Source organism: Pseudophryne corroboree, chromosome 9, assembly GCF_028390025.1.
Source record: "Pseudophryne corroboree isolate aPseCor3 chromosome 9, aPseCor3.hap2, whole genome shotgun sequence".
Classification (NCBI taxonomy): domain Eukaryota; kingdom Metazoa; phylum Chordata; class Amphibia; order Anura; family Myobatrachidae; genus Pseudophryne; species Pseudophryne corroboree.
Genome location: NC_086452.1, coordinates 63436084 through 63452680, shown reverse-complemented (window position 1 = coordinate 63452680; position 16597 = coordinate 63436084). Strand labels below are relative to the sequence as shown.

Below are 16597 nucleotides of genomic sequence, written 5' to 3'. Positions count from 1 at the left end.
GTTTACTGTTTACAGTTTTTTGCTGTTTGTTTTCTGTTTACAGTAAAAGGCTTTTTGTTTTTTGTTTCCTGCCTGGCTGACCAACACAGAGCTTATTTACTAGTGAAATTCCGAAATTGTTAATTTTTCATGAGTCTTTTAGAATTTGATATTAAATGTTGATTTTTTTTGTTTATTATTGGAAAAAACTGTGGAATACAATGATTGTTCTATCATAGATGAGTCTCCTGTATACTCTATTGCTGGGATGTTTTTCCAGCACTGTACAACATCGTGATGTCTGTAGGCCAGAGGTTCCTAAACTGTGTGCCGTGGCTCCCTGGGGTGCCTCGGGACACTTGCAGGGGTGCCCTGGGTTGGTGGTTCAGGACCAATTAAAATTATTCATGGTCAATATAATAGGCAAAACCAGTGCTGGTGGCTACCAGTCATAAACTATGTGGCCAAACAGAAGCAAATCTTGTCCCTCACCACACAACTGACCCTAAGGATGACATATAAACGCGATCTACTTAATGTAATATTTCTTTCTAAATTTCTCAATAAGAAATTTTTGGCCTAGGGGTGCCGTGAAAAAATTCTGATATTCTTGGGCGCCGTGATTCAAAAAAGTTTGGAAACCACTGCTGTAGGCACTCTAGTAAGTTGAAGAACTGGGTTTAAATTACTATTCGACCATTCAAAATGTAAATCTTTCTTTGTTTGGTAGTTTCATTTGCATACTTCCCCATGATGCATTTGATACTTTGCAAGGTTGTTGTTTTTTTATAGCATTTTGCAAATTAAATGTCCTTTTTAAACTTAGATGTTGTAAATATATTAGAATTGTATTGGTTATATGTGAAAATTGTTAAATATACATATGTTTTGTCCTCTCACTTGGTAAACTGAGGTCTGTTTGAATCTGGGGAAATAATCGTGGCACTTCTCTAGTATACTCTGGTTTCTCTTCAGAACGAATAAATCTTTCGCCTTTTACTAAAGATTTCCGTGGAGAGGAAAAACTGTGAGTTTCATATAATTTTTTGATGCCTGGCTCACGCTGGGCTTGTTTACTGGTTAATAAAAGAATATGATATTATAGTAGGGTTTGAACATCGGAAGTATCAATTTGTAGAAACCATGATTTGAAACCATGGTCACAAATCATTGCTTCTGAAACTGATGTTTATATTTTTACAGGCGTAAAGTAAACTGGTTACTTATAAATATAGAGCAGGGATAGGACATCATCAATCGATGCTATGAAATGACACAATATACTCAGGCTGACTTGCAGACAGTGCACTGCAGCTGAGCAACACTGAGTCAGTGAGGCAGGGCAAGATGGGGAAAGGAGCACTCATGAGTTTCATTTTTGAAAATGGTCAGCTATTTTCTTGAATACTCTGTTGCTGTGTCGGTATTAATGGTATCTGAAGGAAGTTGAACAAATTAGTTTTTGTTTTTCTTATCCTGTTTGTAGGAAAATTTGACCATGATCAGAAGTAGTTAGTTTACTGTTTACAGTTTTTTGCTGTTTGTTTTCTGTTTACAGTAAAAGGCTTTTTGTTTTTTGTTTCCTGCCTGGCTGACCAACACAGAGCTTATTTACTAGTGAAATTCCGAAATTGTTAATTTTTCATGAGTCTTTTAGAATTTGATATTAAATGTTGATTTTTTTTGTTTATTATTGGAAAAAACTGTGGAATACAATGATTGTTCTATCATAGATGAGTCTCCTGTATACTCTATTGCTGGGATGTTTTTCCAGCACTGTACAACATCGTGATGTCTGTAGGCCAGAGGTTCCTAAACTGTGTGCCGTGGCTCCCTGGGGTGCCTCGGGACACTTGCAGGGGTGCCCTGGGTTGGTGGTTCAGGACCAATTAAAATTATTCATGGTCAATATAATAGGCAAAACCAGTGCTGGTGGCTACCAGTCATAAACTATGTGGCCAAACAGAAGCAAATCTTGTCCCTCACCACACAACTGACCCTAAGGATGACATATAAACGCGATCTACTTAATGTAATATTTCTTTCTAAATTTCTCAATAAGAAATTTTTGGCCTAGGGGTGCCGTGAAAAAATTCTGATATTCTTGGGCGCCGTGATTCAAAAAAGTTTGGAAACCACTGCTGTAGGCACTCTAGTAAGTTGAAGAACTGGGTTTAAATTACTATTCGACCATTCAAAATGTAAATCTTTCTTTGTTTGGTAGTTACATTTGCATACTTCCCCATGATGCATTTGATACTTTGCAAGGTTGTTGTTTTTTTATAGCATTTTGCAAATTAAATGTCCTTTTTAAACTTAGATGTTGTAAATATATTAGAATTGTATTGGTTATATGTGAAAATTGTTAAATATACATATGTTTTGTCCTCTCACTTGGTAAACTGAGGTCTGTTTGAATCTGGGGAAATAATCGTGGCACTTCTCTAGTATACTCTGGTTTCTCTTCAGAATGAATAAATCTTTCGCCTTTTACTAAAGATTTCCGTGGAGAGGAACAACCATGAGTTTCATATAATTTTTTGATGCCTGGCTCACGCTGGGCTTGTTTACTGGTTAATAAAAGAATATAATATTATAGTAGGGTTTGAACATCGGAAGTATCAATTTGTAGAAACCATGATTTGAAACCATGGTCACAAATCATTGCTTCTGAAACTGATGTTTATATTTTTACAGGCGTAAAGTAAACTGGTTACTTATAAATATAGAGCAGGGATAGGACATCATCAATCGATGCTATGAAATGACACAATATACTCAGGCTGACTTGCAGACAGTGCACTGCAGCTGAGCAACACTGAGTCAGTGAGGCAGGGCAAGATGGGGAAAGGAGCACTCATGAGTTTCATTTTTGAAAATGGTCAGCTATTTTCTTGAATACTCTGTTGCTGTGTCGGTATTAATGGTATCTGAAGGAAGTTGAACAAATTAGTTTTTGTTTTTCTTATCCTGTTTGTAGGAAAATTTGACCATGATCAGAAGTAGTTAGTTTACTGTTTACAGTTTTTTGCTGTTTGTTTTCTGTTTACAGTAAAAGGCTTTTTGTTTTTTGTTTCCTGCCTGGCTGACCAACACAGAGCTTATTTACTAGTGAAATTCCGAAATTGTTAATTTTTCATGAGTCTTTTAGAATTTGATATTAAATGTTGATTTTTTTTGTTTATTATTGGAAAAAACTGTGGAATACAATGATTGTTCTATCATAGATGAGTCTCCTGTATACTCTATTGCTGGGATGTTTTTCCAGCACTGTACAACATCGTGATGTCTGTAGGCCAGAGGTTCCTAAACTGTGTGCCGTGGCTCCCTGGGGTGCCTCGGGACACTTGCAGGGGTGCCCTGGGTTGGTGGTTCAGGACCAATTAAAATTATTCATGGTCAATATAATAGGCAAAACCAGTGCTGGTGGCTACCAGTCATAAACTATGTGGCCAAACAGAAGCAAATCTTGTCCCTCACCACACAACTGACCCTAAGGATGACATATAAACGCGATCTACTTAATGTAATATCTCTTTCTAAATTTCTCAATAAGAAATTTTTGGCCTAGGGGTGCCGTGAAAAAAATCTGATATTCTTGGGCGCCGTGATTCAAAAAAGTTTGGAAACCACTGCTGTAGGCACTCTAGTAAGTTGAAGAACTGGGTTTAAATTACTATTCGACCATTCAAAATGTAAATCTTTCTTTGTTTGGTAGTTTCATTTGCATACTTCCCCATGATGCATTTGATACTTTGCAAGGTTGTTGTTTTTTTATAGCATTTTGCAAATTAAATGTCCTTTTTAAACTTAGATGTTGTAAATATATTAGAATTGTATTGGTTATATGTGAAAATTGTTAAATATACATATGTTTTGTCCTCTCACTTGGTAAACTGAGGTCTGTTTGAATCTGGGGAAATAATCGTGGCACTTCTCTAGTATACTCTGGTTTCTCTTCAGAACGAATAAATCTTTCGCCTTTTACTAAAGATTTCCGTGGAGAGGAATAACTGTGAGTTTCATATAATTTTTTGATGCCTGGCTCACGCTGGGCTTGTTTACTGGTTAATAAAAGAATATGATATTATAGTAGGGTTTGAACATCGGAAGTATCAATTTGTAGAAACCATGATTTGAAACCATGGTCACAAATCATTGCTTCTGAAACTGATGTTTATATTTTTACAGGCGTAAAGTAAACTGGTTACTTATAAATATAGAGCAGGGATAGGACATCATCAATCGATGCTATGAAATGACACAATATACTCAGGCTGACTTGCAGACAGTGCACTGCAGCTGAGCAACACTGAGTCAGTGAGGCAGGGCAAGATGGGGAAAGGAGCACTCATGAGTTTCATTTTTGAAAATGGTCAGCTATTTTCTTGAATACTCTGTTGCTGTGTCGGTATTAATGGTATCTGAAGGAAGTTGAACAAATTAGTTTTTGTTTTTCTTATCCTGTTTGTAGGAAAATTTGACCATGATCAGAAGTAGTTAGTTTACTGTTTACAGTTTTTTGCTGTTTGTTTTCTGTTTACAGTAAAAGGCTTTTTGTTTTTTGTTTCCTGCCTGGCTGACCAACACAGAGCTTATTTACTAGTGAAATTCCGAAATTGTTAATTTTTCATGAGTCTTTTAGAATTTGATATTAAATGTTGATTTTTTTTGTTTATTATTGGAAAAAACTGTGGAATACAATGATTGTTCTATCATAGATGAGTCTCCTGTATACTCTATTGCTGGGATGTTTTTCCAGCACTGTACAACATCGTGATGTCTGTAGGCCAGAGGTTCCTAAACTGTGTGCCGTGGCTCCCTGGGGTGCCTCGGGACACTTGCAGGGGTGCCCTGGGTTGGTGGTTCAGGACCAATTAAAATTATTCATGGTCAATATAATAGGCAAAACCAGTGCTGGTGGCTACCAGTCATAAACTATGTGGCCAAACAGAAGCAAATCTTGTCCCTCACCACACAACTGACCCTAAGGATGACATATAAACGCGATCTACTTAATGTAATATTTCTTTCTACATTTCTCAATAAGAAATTTTTGGCCTAGGGGTGCCGTGAAAAAATTCTGATATTCTTGGGCGCCGTGATTCAAAAAAGTTTGGAAACCACTGCTGTAGGCACTCTAGTAAGTTGAAGAACTGGGTTTAAATTACTATTCGACCATTCAAAATGTAAATCTTTCTTTGTTTGGTAGTTTCATTTGCATACTTCCCCATGATGCATTTGATACTTTGCAAGGTTGTTGTTTTTTTATAGCATTTTGCAAATTAAATGTCCTTTTTAAACTTAGATGTTGTAAATATATTAGAATTGTATTGGTTATATGTGAAAATTGTTAAATATACATATGTTTTGTCCTCTCACTTGGTAAACTGAGGTCTGTTTGAATCTGGGGAAATAATCGTGGCACTTCTCTAGTATACTCTGGTTTCTCTTCAGAACGAATAAATCTTTCGCCTTTTACTAAAGATTTCCGTGGAGAGGAATAACTGTGAGTTTCATATAATTTTTTGATGCCTGGCTCACGCTGGGCTTGTTTACTGGTTAATAAAAGAATATGATATTATAGTAGGGTTTGAACATCGGAAGTATCAATTTGTAGAAACCATGATTTGAAACCATGGTCACAAATCATTGCTTCTGAAACTGATGTTTATATTTTTACAGGCGTAAAGTAAACTGGTTACTTATAAATATAGAGCAGGGATAGGACATCATCAATCGATGCTATGAAATGACACAATATACTCAGGCTGACTTGCAGACAGTGCACTGCAGCTGAGCAACACTGAGTCAGTGAGGCAGGGCAAGATGGGGAAAGGAGCACTCATGAGTTTCATTTTTGAAAATGGTCAGCTATTTTCTTGAATACTCTGTTGCTGTGTCGGTATTAATGGTATCTGAAGGAAGTTGAACAAATTAGTTTTTGTTTTTCTTATCCTGTTTGTAGGAAAATTTGACCATGATCAGAAGTAGTTAGTTTACTGTTTACAGTTTTTTGCTGTTTGTTTTCTGTTTACAGTAAAAGGCTTTTTGTTTTTTGTTTCCTGCCTGGCTGACCAACACAGAGCTTATTTACTAGTGAAATTCCGAAATTGTTAATTTTTCATGAGTCTTTTAGAATTTGATATTAAATGTTGATTTTTTTTGTTTATTATTGGAAAAAACTGTGGAATACAATGATTGTTCTATCATAGATGAGTCTCCTGTATACTCTATTGCTGGGATGTTTTTCCAGCACTGTACAACATCGTGATGTCTGTAGGCCAGAGGTTCCTAAACTGTGTGCCGTGGCTCCCTGGGGTGCCTCGGGACACTTGCAGGGGTGCCCTGGGTTGGTGGTTCAGGACCAATTAAAATTATTCATGGTCAATATAATAGGCAAAACCAGTGCTGGTGGCTACCAGTCATAAACTATGTGGCCAAACAGAAGCAAATCTTGTCCCTCACCACACAACTGACCCTAAGGATGACATATAAACGCGATCTACTTAATGTAATATTTCTTTCTAAATTTCTCAATAAGAAATTTTTGGCCTAGGGGTGCCGTGAAAAAATTCTGATATTCTTGGGCGCCGTGATTCAAAAAAGTTTGGAAACCACTGCTGTAGGCACTCTAGTAAGTTGAAGAACTGGGTTTAAATTACTATTCGACCATTCAAAATGTAAATCTTTCTTTGTTTGGTAGTTTCATTTGCATACTTCCCCATGATGCATTTGATACTTTGCAAGGTTGTTGTTTTTTTATAGCATTTTGCAAATTAAATGTCCTTTTTAAACTTAGATGTTGTAAATATATTAGAATTGTATTGGTTATATGTGAAAATTGTTAAATATACATATGTTTTGTCCTCTCACTTGGTAAACTGAGGTCTGTTTGAATCTGGGGAAATAATCGTGGCACTTCTCTAGTATACTCTGGTTTCTCTTCAGAATGAATAAATCTTTCGCCTTTTACTAAAGATTTCCGTGGAGAGGAACAACCATGAGTTTCATATAATTTTTTGATGCCTGGCTCACGCTGGGCTTGTTTACTGGTTAATAAAAGAATATAATATTATAGTAGGGTTTGAACATCGGAAGTATCAATTTGTAGAAACCATGATTTGAAACCATGGTCACAAATCATTGCTTCTGAAACTGATGTTTATATTTTTACAGGCGTAAAGTAAACTGGTTACTTATAAATATAGAGCAGGGATAGGACATCATCAATCGATGCTATGAAATGACACAATATACTCAGGCTGACTTGCAGACAGTGCACTGCAGCTGAGCAACACTGAGTCAGTGAGGCAGGGCAAGATGGGGAAAGGAGCACTCATGAGTTTCATTTTTGAAAATGGTCAGCTATTTTCTTGAATACTCTGTTGCTGTGTCGGTATTAATGGTATCTGAAGGAAGTTGAACAAATTAGTTTTTGTTTTTCTTATCCTGTTTGTAGGAAAATTTGACCATGATCAGAAGTAGTTAGTTTACTGTTTACAGTTTTTTGCTGTTTGTTTTCTGTTTACAGTAAAAGGCTTTTTGTTTTTTGTTTCCTGCCTGGCTGACCAACACAGAGCTTATTTACTAGTGAAATTCCGAAATTGTTAATTTTTCATGAGTCTTTTAGAATTTGATATTAAATGTTGATTTTTTTTGTTTATTATTGGAAAAAACTGTGGAATACAATGATTGTTCTATCATAGATGAGTCTCCTGTATACTCTATTGCTGGGATGTTTTTCCAGCACTGTACAACATCGTGATGTCTGTAGGCCAGAGGTTCCTAAACTGTGTGCCGTGGCTCCCTGGGGTGCCTCGGGACACTTGCAGGGGTGCCCTGGGTTGGTGGTTCAGGACCAATTAAAATTATTCATGGTCAATATAATAGGCAAAACCAGTGCTGGTGGCTACCAGTCATAAACTATGTGGCCAAACAGAAGCAAATCTTGTCCCTCACCACACAACTGACCCTAAGGATGACATATAAACGCGATCTACTTAATGTAATATTTCTTTCTAAATTTCTCAATAAGAAATTTTTGGCCTAGGGGTGCCGTGAAAAAATTCTGATATTCTTGGGCGCCGTGATTCAAAAAAGTTTGGAAACCACTGCTGTAGGCACTCTAGTAAGTTGAAGAACTGGGTTTAAATTACTATTCGACCATTCAAAATGTAAATCTTTCTTTGTTTGGTAGTTTCATTTGCATACTTCCCCATGATGCATTTGATACTTTGCAAGGTTGTTGTTTTTTTATAGCATTTTGCAAATTAAATGTCCTTTTTAAACTTAGATGTTGTAAATATATTAGAATTGTATTGGTTATATGTGAAAATTGTTAAATATACATATGTTTTGTCCTCTCACTTGGTAAACTGAGGTCTGTTTGAATCTGGGGAAATAATCGTGGCACTTCTCTAGTATACTCTGGTTTCTCTTCAGAACGAATAAATCTTTCGCCTTTTACTAAAGATTTCCGTGGAGAGGAACAACCATGAGTTTCATATAATTTTTTGATGCCTGGCTCACGCTGGGCTTGTTTACTGGTTAATAAAAGAATATAATATTATAGTAGGGTTTGAACATCGGAAGTATCAATTTGTAGAAACCATGATTTGAAACCATGGTCACAAATCATTGCTTCTGAAACTGATGTTTATATTTTTACAGGCGTAAAGTAAACTGGTTACTTATAAATATAGAGCAGGGATAGGACATCATCAATCGATGCTATGAAATGACACAATATACTCAGGCTGACTTGCAGACAGTGCACTGCAGCTGAGCAACACTGAGTCAGTGAGGCAGGGCAAGATGGGGAAAGGAGCACTCATGAGTTTCATTTTTGAAAATGGTCAGCTATTTTCTTGAATACTCTGTTGCTGTGTCGGTATTAATGGTATCTGAAGGAAGTTGAACAAATTAGTTTTTGTTTTTCTTATCCTGTTTGTAGGAAAATTTGACCATGATCAGAAGTAGTTAGTTTACTGTTTACAGTTTTTTGCTGTTTGTTTTCTGTTTACAGTAAAAGGCTTTTTGTTTTTTGTTTCCTGCCTGGCTGACCAACACAGAGCTTATTTACTAGTGAAATTCCGAAATTGTTAATTTTTCATGAGTCTTTTAGAATTTGATATTAAATGTTGATTTTTTTTGTTTATTATTGGAAAAAACTGTGGAATACAATGATTGTTCTATCATAGATGAGTCTCCTGTATACTCTATTGCTGGGATGTTTTTCCAGCACTGTACAACATCGTGATGTCTGTAGGCCAGAGGTTCCTAAACTGTGTGCCGTGGCTCCCTGGGGTGCCTCGGGACACTTGCAGGGGTGCCCTGGGTTGGTGGTTCAGGACCAATTAAAATTATTCATGGTCAATATAATAGGCAAAACCAGTGCTGGTGGCTACCAGTCATAAACTATGTGGCCAAACAGAAGCAAATCTTGTCCCTCACCACACAACTGACCCTAAGGATGACATATAAACGCGATCTACTTAATGTAATATTTCTTTCTAAATTTCTCAATAAGAAATTTTTGGCCTAGGGGTGCCGTGAAAAAATTCTGATATTCTTGGGCGCCGTGATTCAAAAAAGTTTGGAAACCACTGCTGTAGGCACTCTAGTAAGTTGAAGAACTGGGTTTAAATTACTATTCGACCATTCAAAATGTAAATCTTTCTTTGTTTGGTAGTTTCATTTGCATACTTCCCCATGATGCATTTGATACTTTGCAAGGTTGTTGTTTTTTTATAGCATTTTGCAAATTAAATGTCCTTTTTAAACTTAGATGTTGTAAATATATTAGAATTGTATTGGTTATTTGTGAAAATTGTTAAATATACATATGTTTTGTCCTCTCACTTGGTAAACTGAGGTCTGTTTGAATCTGGGGAAATAATCGTGGCACTTCTCTAGTATACTCTGGTTTCTCTTCAGAACGAATAAATCTTTCGCCTTTTACTAAAGATTTCCGTGGAGAGGAACAACCATGAGTTTCATATAATTTTTTGATGCCTGGCTCACGCTGGGCTTGTTTACTGGTTAATAAAAGAATATAATATTATAGTAGGGTTTGAACATCGGAAGTATCAATTTGTAGAAACCATGATTTGAAACCATGGTCACAAATCATTGCTTCTGAAACTGATGTTTATATTTTTACAGGCGTAAAGTAAACTGGTTACTTATAAATATAGAGCAGGGATAGGACATCATCAATCGATGCTATGAAATGACACAATATACTCAGGCTGACTTGCAGACAGTGCACTGCAGGTGAGCAACACTGAGTCAGTGAGGCAGGGCAAGATGGGGAAAGGAGCACTCATGAGTTTCATTTTTGAAAATGGTCAGCTATTTTCTTGAATACTCTGTTGCTGTGTCGGTATTAATGGTATCTGAAGGAAGTTGAACAAATTAGTTTTTGTTTTTCTTATCCTGTTTGTAGGAAAATTTGACCATGATCAGAAGTAGTTAGTTTACTGTTTACAGTTTTTTGCTGTTTGTTTTCTGTTTACAGTAAAAGGCTTTTTGTTTTTTTGTTTTTTGTTTCCTGCCTGGCTGACCAACACAGAGCTTATTTACTAGTGAAATTCCGAAATTGTTAATTTTTCATGAGTCTTTTAGAATTTGATATTAAATGTTGATTTTTTTTGTTTATTATTGGAAAAAACTGTGGAATACAATGATTGTTCTATCATAGATGAGTCTCCTGTATACTCTATTGCTGGGATGATTTTCCAGCACTGTACAACATCGTGATGTCTGTAGGCCAGAGGTTCCTACACTGTGTGCCGTGGCTCCCTGGGGTGCCTCGGGACACTTGCAGGGGTGCCCTGGGTTGGTGGTTCAGAACCAATTAAAATTATTCATGGTCAATATAATAGGCAAAACCAGTGCTGGTGGCTACCAGTCATAAACTATGTGGCCAAACAGAAGCAAATCTTGTCCCTCACCACACAACTGACCCTAAGGATGACATATAAACGCGATCTACTTAATGTAATATTTCTTTCTAAATTTCTCAATAAGAAATTTTTGGCCTAGGGGTGCCGTGAAAAAATTCTGATATTCTTGGGCGCCGTGATTCAAAAAAGTTTGGAAACCACTGCTGTAGGCACTCTAGTAAGTTGAAGAACTGGGTTTAAATTACTATTCGACCATTCAAAATGTAAATCTTTCTTTGTTTGGTAGTTTCATTTGCATACTTCCCCATGATGCATTTGATACTTTGCAAGGTTGTTGTTTTTTTATAGCATTTTGCAAATTAAATGTCCTTTTTAAACTTAGATGTTGTAAATATATTAGAATTGTATTGGTTATTTGTGAAAATTGTTAAATATGCATATGTTTTGTCCTCTCACTTGGTAAACTGAGGTCTGTTTGAATCTGGGGAAATAATCGTGGCACTTCTCTAGTATACTCTGGTTTCTCTTCAGAACGAATAAATCTTTCGCCTTTTACTAAAGATTTCCGTGGAGAGGAACAACCATGAGTTTCATATAATTTTTTGATGCCTGGTTCACGCTGGGCTTGTTTACTGGTTAATAAAAGAATATAATATTATAGTAGGGTTTGAACATCGGAAGTATCAATTTGTAGAAACCATGATTTGAAACCATGGTCACAAATCATTGCTTCTGAAACTGATGTTTATATTTTTACAGGCGTAAAGTAAACTGGTTACTTATAAATATAGAGCAGGGATAGGACATCATCAATCGATGCTATGAAATGACACAATATACTCAGGCTGACTTGCAGACAGTGCACTGCAGCTGAGCAACACTGAGTCAGTGAGGCAGGGCAAGATGGGGAAAGGAGCACTCATGAGTTTCATTTTTGAAAATGGTCAGCTATTTTCTTGAATACTCTGTTGCTGTGTCGGTATTAATGGTATCTGAAGGAAGTTGAACAAATTAGTTTTTGTTTTTCTTATCCTGTTTGTAGGAAAATTTGACCATGATCAGAAGTAGTTAGTTTACTGTTTACAGTTTTTTGCTGTTTGTTTTCTGTTTACAGTAAAAGGCTTTTTGTTTTTTTGTTTTTTGTTTCCTGCCTGGCTGACCAACACAGAGCTTATTTACTAGTGAAATTCCGAAATTGTTAATTTTTCATGAGTCTTTTAGAATTTGATATTAAATGTTGATTTTTTTTGTTTATTATTGGAAAAAACTGTGGAATACAATGATTGTTCTATCATAGATGAGTCTCCTGTATACTCTATTGCTGGGATGATTTTCCAGCACTGTACAACATCGTGATGTCTGTAGGCCAGAGGTTCCTAAACTGTGTGCCGTGGCTCCCTGGGGTGCCTCGGGACACTTGCAGGGGTGCCCTGGGTTGGTAATTCAGGACCAATTAAAATTATTCATGGTCAATATAATAGGCAAAACCAGTGCTGGTGGCTACCAGTCATAAACTATGTGGCCAAACAGAAGCAAATCTTGTCCCTCACCACACAACTGACCCTAAGGATGACATATAAACGCGATCTACTTAATGTAATATTTCTTTCTAAATTTCTCAATAAGAAATTTTTGGCCTAGGGGTGCCGTGAAAAAATTCTGATATTCTTGGGCGCCGTGATTCAAAAAAGTTTGGAAACCACTGCTGTAGGCACTCTAGTAAGTTGAAGAACTGGGTTTAAATTACTATTCGACCATTCAAAATGTAAATCTTTCTTTGTTTGGTAGTTTCATTTGCATACTTCCCCATGATGCATTTGATACTTTGCAAGGTTGTTGTTTTTTTATAGCATTTTGCAAATTAAATGTCCTTTTTAAACTTAGATGTTGTAAATATATTAGAATTGTATTGGTTATATGTGAAAATTGTTAAATATACATATGTTTTGTCCTCTCACTTGGTAAACTGAGGTCTGTTTGAATCTGGGGAAATAATCGTGGCACTTCTCTAGTATACTCTGGTTTCTCTTCAGAATGAATAAATCTTTCGCCTTTTACTAAAGATTTCCGTGGAGAGGAATAACTGTGAGTTTCATATAATTTTTTGATGCCTGGCTCACGCTGGGCTTGTTTACTGGTTAATAAAAGAATATGATATTATAGTAGGGTTTGAACATCGGAAGTATCAATTTGTAGAAACCATGATTTGAAACCATGGTCACAAATCATTGCTTCTGAAACTGATGTTTATATTTTTACAGGCGTAAAGTAAACTGGTTACTTATAAATATAGAGCAGGGATAGGACATCATCAATCGATGCTATGAAATGACACAATATACTCAGGCTGACTTGCAGACAGTGCACTGCAGCTGAGCAACACTGAGTCAGTGAGGCAGGGCAAGATGGGGAAAGGAGCACTCATGAGTTTCATTTTTGAAAATGGTCAGCTATTTTCTTGAATACTCTGTTGCTGTGTCGGTATTAATGGTATCTGAAGGAAGTTGAACAAATTAGTTTTTGTTTTTCTTATCCTGTTTGTAGGAAAATTTGACCATGATCAGAAGTAGTTAGTTTACTGTTTACAGTTTTTTGCTGTTTGTTTTCTGTTTACAGTAAAAGGCTTTTTGTTTTTTGTTTCCTGCCTGGCTGACCAACACAGAGCTTATTTACTAGTGAAATTCCGAAATTGTTAATTTTTCATGAGTCTTTTAGAATTTGATATTAAATGTTGATTTTTTTTGTTTATTATTGGAAAAAACTGTGGAATACAATGATTGTTCTATCATAGATGAGTCTCCTGTATACTCTATTGCTGGGATGTTTTTCCAGCACTGTACAACATCGTGATGTCTGTAGGCCAGAGGTTCCTAAACTGTGTGCCGTGGCTCCCTGGGGTGCCTCGGGACACTTGCAGGGGTGCCCTGGGTTGGTGGTTCAGGACCAATTAAAATTATTCATAGTCAATATAATAGGCAAAACCAGTGCTGGTGGCTACCAGTCATAAACTATGTGGCCAAACAGAAGCAAATCTTGTCCCTCACCACACAACTGACCCTAAGGATGACATATAAACGCGATCTACTTAATGTAATATTTCTTTCTAAATTTCTCAATAAGAAATTTTTGGCCTAGGGGTGCCGTGAAAAAATTCTGATATTCTTGGGCGCCGTGATTCAAAAAAGTTTGGAAACCACTGCTGTAGGCACTCTAGTAAGTTGAAGAACTGGGTTTAAATTACTATTCGACCATTCAAAATGTAAATCTTTCTTTGTTTGGTAGTTTCATTTGCATACTTCCCCATGATGCATTTGATACTTTGCAAGGTTGTTGTTTTTTTATAGCATTTTGCAAATTAAATGTCCTTTTTAAACTTAGATGTTGTAAATATATTAGAATTGTATTGGTTATATGTGAAAATTGTTAAATATACATATGTTTTGTCCTCTCACTTGGTAAACTGAGGTCTGTTTGAATCTGGGGAAATAATCGTGGCACTTCTCTAGTATACTCTGGTTTCTCTTCAGAACGAATAAATCTTTCGCCTTTTACTAAAGATTTCCGTGGAGAGGAATAACTGTGAGTTTCATATAATTTTTTGATGCCTGGCTCACGCTGGGCTTGTTTACTGGTTAATAAAAGAATATAATATTATAGTAGGGTTTGAACATCGGAAGTATCAATTTGTAGAAACCATGATTTGAAACCATGGTCACAAATCATTGCTTCTGAAACTGATGTTTATATTTTTACAGGCGTAAAGTAAACTGGTTACTTATAAATATAGAGCAGGGATAGGACATCATCAATCGATGCTATGAAATGACACAATATACTCAGGCTGACTTGCAGACAGTGCACTGCAGCTGAGCAACACTGAGTCAGTGAGGCAGGGCAAGATGGGGAAAGGAGCACTCATGAGTTTCATTTTTGAAAATGGTCAGCTATTTTCTTGAATACTCTGTTGCTGTGTCGGTATTAATGGTATCTGAAGGAAGTTGAACAAATTAGTTTTTGTTTTTCTTATCCTGTTTGTAGGAAAATTTGACCATGATCAGAAGTAGTTAGTTTACTGTTTACAGTTTTTTGCTGTTTGTTTTCTGTTTACAGTAAAAGGCTTTTTGTTTTTTGTTTCCTGCCTGGCTGACCAACACAGAGCTTATTTACTAGTGAAATTCCGAAATTGTTAATTTTTCATGAGTCTTTTAGAATTTGATATTAAATGTTGATTTTTTTTGTTTATTATTGGAAAAAACTGTGGAATACAATGATTGTTCTATCATAGATGAGTCTCCTGTATACTCTATTGCTGGGATGATTTTCCAGCACTGTACAACATCGTGATGTCTGTAGGCCAGAGGTTCCTAAACTGTGTGCCGTGGCTCCCTGGGGTGCCTCGGGACACTTGCAGGGGTGCCCTGGGTTGGTGGTTCAGAACCAATTAAAATTATTCATGGTCAATATAATAGGCAAAACCAGTGCTGGTGGCTACCAGTCATAAACTATGTGGCCAAACAGAAGCAAATCTTGTCCCTCACCACACAACTGACCCTAAGGATGACATATAAACGCGATCTACTTAATGTAATATTTCTTTCTAAATTTCTCAATAAGAAATTTTTGGCCTAGGGGTGCCGTGAAAAAATTCTGATATTCTTGGGCGCCGTGATTCAAAAAAGTTTGGAAACCACTGCTGTAGGCACTCTAGTAAGTTGAAGAACTGGGTTTAAATTACTATTCGACCATTCAAAATGTAAATCTTTCTTTGTTTGGTAGTTTCATTTGCATACTTCCCCATGATGCATTTGATACTTTGCAAGGTTGTTGTTTTTTTATAGCATTTTGCAAATTAAATGTCCTTTTTAAACTTAGATGTTGTAAATATATTAGAATTGTATTGGTTATTTGTGAAAATTGTTAAATATACATATGTTTTGTCCTCTCACTTGGTAAACTGAGGTCTGTTTGAATCTGGGGAAATAATCGTGGCACTTCTCTAGTATACTCTGGTTTCTCTTCAGAACGAATAAATCTTTCGCCTTTTACTAAAGATTTCCGTGGAGAGGAACAACCATGAGTTTCATGTAATTTTTTTGATGCCTGGCTCACGCTGGGCTTGTTTACTGGTTAATAAAAGAATATAATATTATAGTAGGGTTTGAACATCGGAAGTATCAATTTGTAGAAACCATGATTTGAAACCATGGTCACAAATCATTGCTTCTGAAACTGATGTTTATATTTTTACAGGCGTAAAGTAAACTGGTTACTTATAAATATAGAGCAGGGATAGGACATCATCAATCGATGCTATGAAATGACACAATATACTCAGGCTGACTTGCAGACAGTGCACTGCAGCTGAGCAACACTGAGTCAGTGAGGCAGGGCAAGATGGGGAAAGGAGCACTCATGAGTTTCATTTTTGAAAATGGTCAGCTATTTTCTTGAATACTCTCTTGCTGTGTCGGTATTAATGGTATCTGAAGGAAGTTGAACAAATTAGTTTTTGTTTTTCTTATCCTGTTTGTAGGAAAATTTGACCATGATCAGAAGTAGTTAGTTTACTGTTTACAGTTTTTTGCTGTTTGTTTTCTGTTTACAGTAAAAGGCTTTTTGTTTTTTTGTTTTTTGTTTCCTGCCTGGCTGACCAACACAGAGCTTATTTACTAGTGAAATTCCGAAATTGTTAATTTTTCATGAGTCTT

The 16597-nt window shown here is 36.2% G+C and overlaps 1 protein-coding gene and 11 non-coding genes across 13 annotated transcripts in view; all 12 read left to right on the top strand.

The window, feature by feature from the left end:
* The window catches only part of LOC134957493 (armadillo-like helical domain containing protein 1), a 468225-nt gene that overhangs the window by 133851 nt on the left and 317777 nt on the right, over window positions 1-16597 (top strand). The window lies entirely within an intron of this gene.
* On the top strand, window positions 935-1049 carry LOC134959448 (U5 spliceosomal RNA). Its single transcript, XR_010187484.1, has one exon. It is a non-coding gene; the product is annotated as a U5 spliceosomal RNA (small nuclear RNA).
* Window positions 2429-2543, top strand: LOC134959431 (U5 spliceosomal RNA). The gene has a single exon (XR_010187468.1). It is a non-coding gene; the product is annotated as a U5 spliceosomal RNA (small nuclear RNA).
* LOC134959440 (U5 spliceosomal RNA) lies at window positions 3923-4037 on the top strand. Its single transcript, XR_010187476.1, has one exon. It is a non-coding gene; the product is annotated as a U5 spliceosomal RNA (small nuclear RNA).
* Window positions 5417-5531, top strand: LOC134959439 (U5 spliceosomal RNA). Its single transcript, XR_010187475.1, has one exon. It is a non-coding gene; the product is annotated as a U5 spliceosomal RNA (small nuclear RNA).
* Window positions 6911-7025, top strand: LOC134959430 (U5 spliceosomal RNA). The gene has a single exon (XR_010187467.1). It is a non-coding gene; the product is annotated as a U5 spliceosomal RNA (small nuclear RNA).
* On the top strand, window positions 8405-8519 carry LOC134959356 (U5 spliceosomal RNA). Its single transcript, XR_010187404.1, has one exon. It is a non-coding gene; the product is annotated as a U5 spliceosomal RNA (small nuclear RNA).
* On the top strand, window positions 9899-10013 carry LOC134959355 (U5 spliceosomal RNA). Its single transcript, XR_010187403.1, has one exon. It is a non-coding gene; the product is annotated as a U5 spliceosomal RNA (small nuclear RNA).
* LOC134959315 (U5 spliceosomal RNA) lies at window positions 11401-11515 on the top strand. The gene has a single exon (XR_010187364.1). It is a non-coding gene; the product is annotated as a U5 spliceosomal RNA (small nuclear RNA).
* Window positions 12903-13017, top strand: LOC134959458 (U5 spliceosomal RNA). Its single transcript, XR_010187493.1, has one exon. It is a non-coding gene; the product is annotated as a U5 spliceosomal RNA (small nuclear RNA).
* Window positions 14397-14511, top strand: LOC134959437 (U5 spliceosomal RNA). The gene has a single exon (XR_010187474.1). It is a non-coding gene; the product is annotated as a U5 spliceosomal RNA (small nuclear RNA).
* Window positions 15891-16006, top strand: LOC134959424 (U5 spliceosomal RNA). Its single transcript, XR_010187462.1, has one exon. It is a non-coding gene; the product is annotated as a U5 spliceosomal RNA (small nuclear RNA).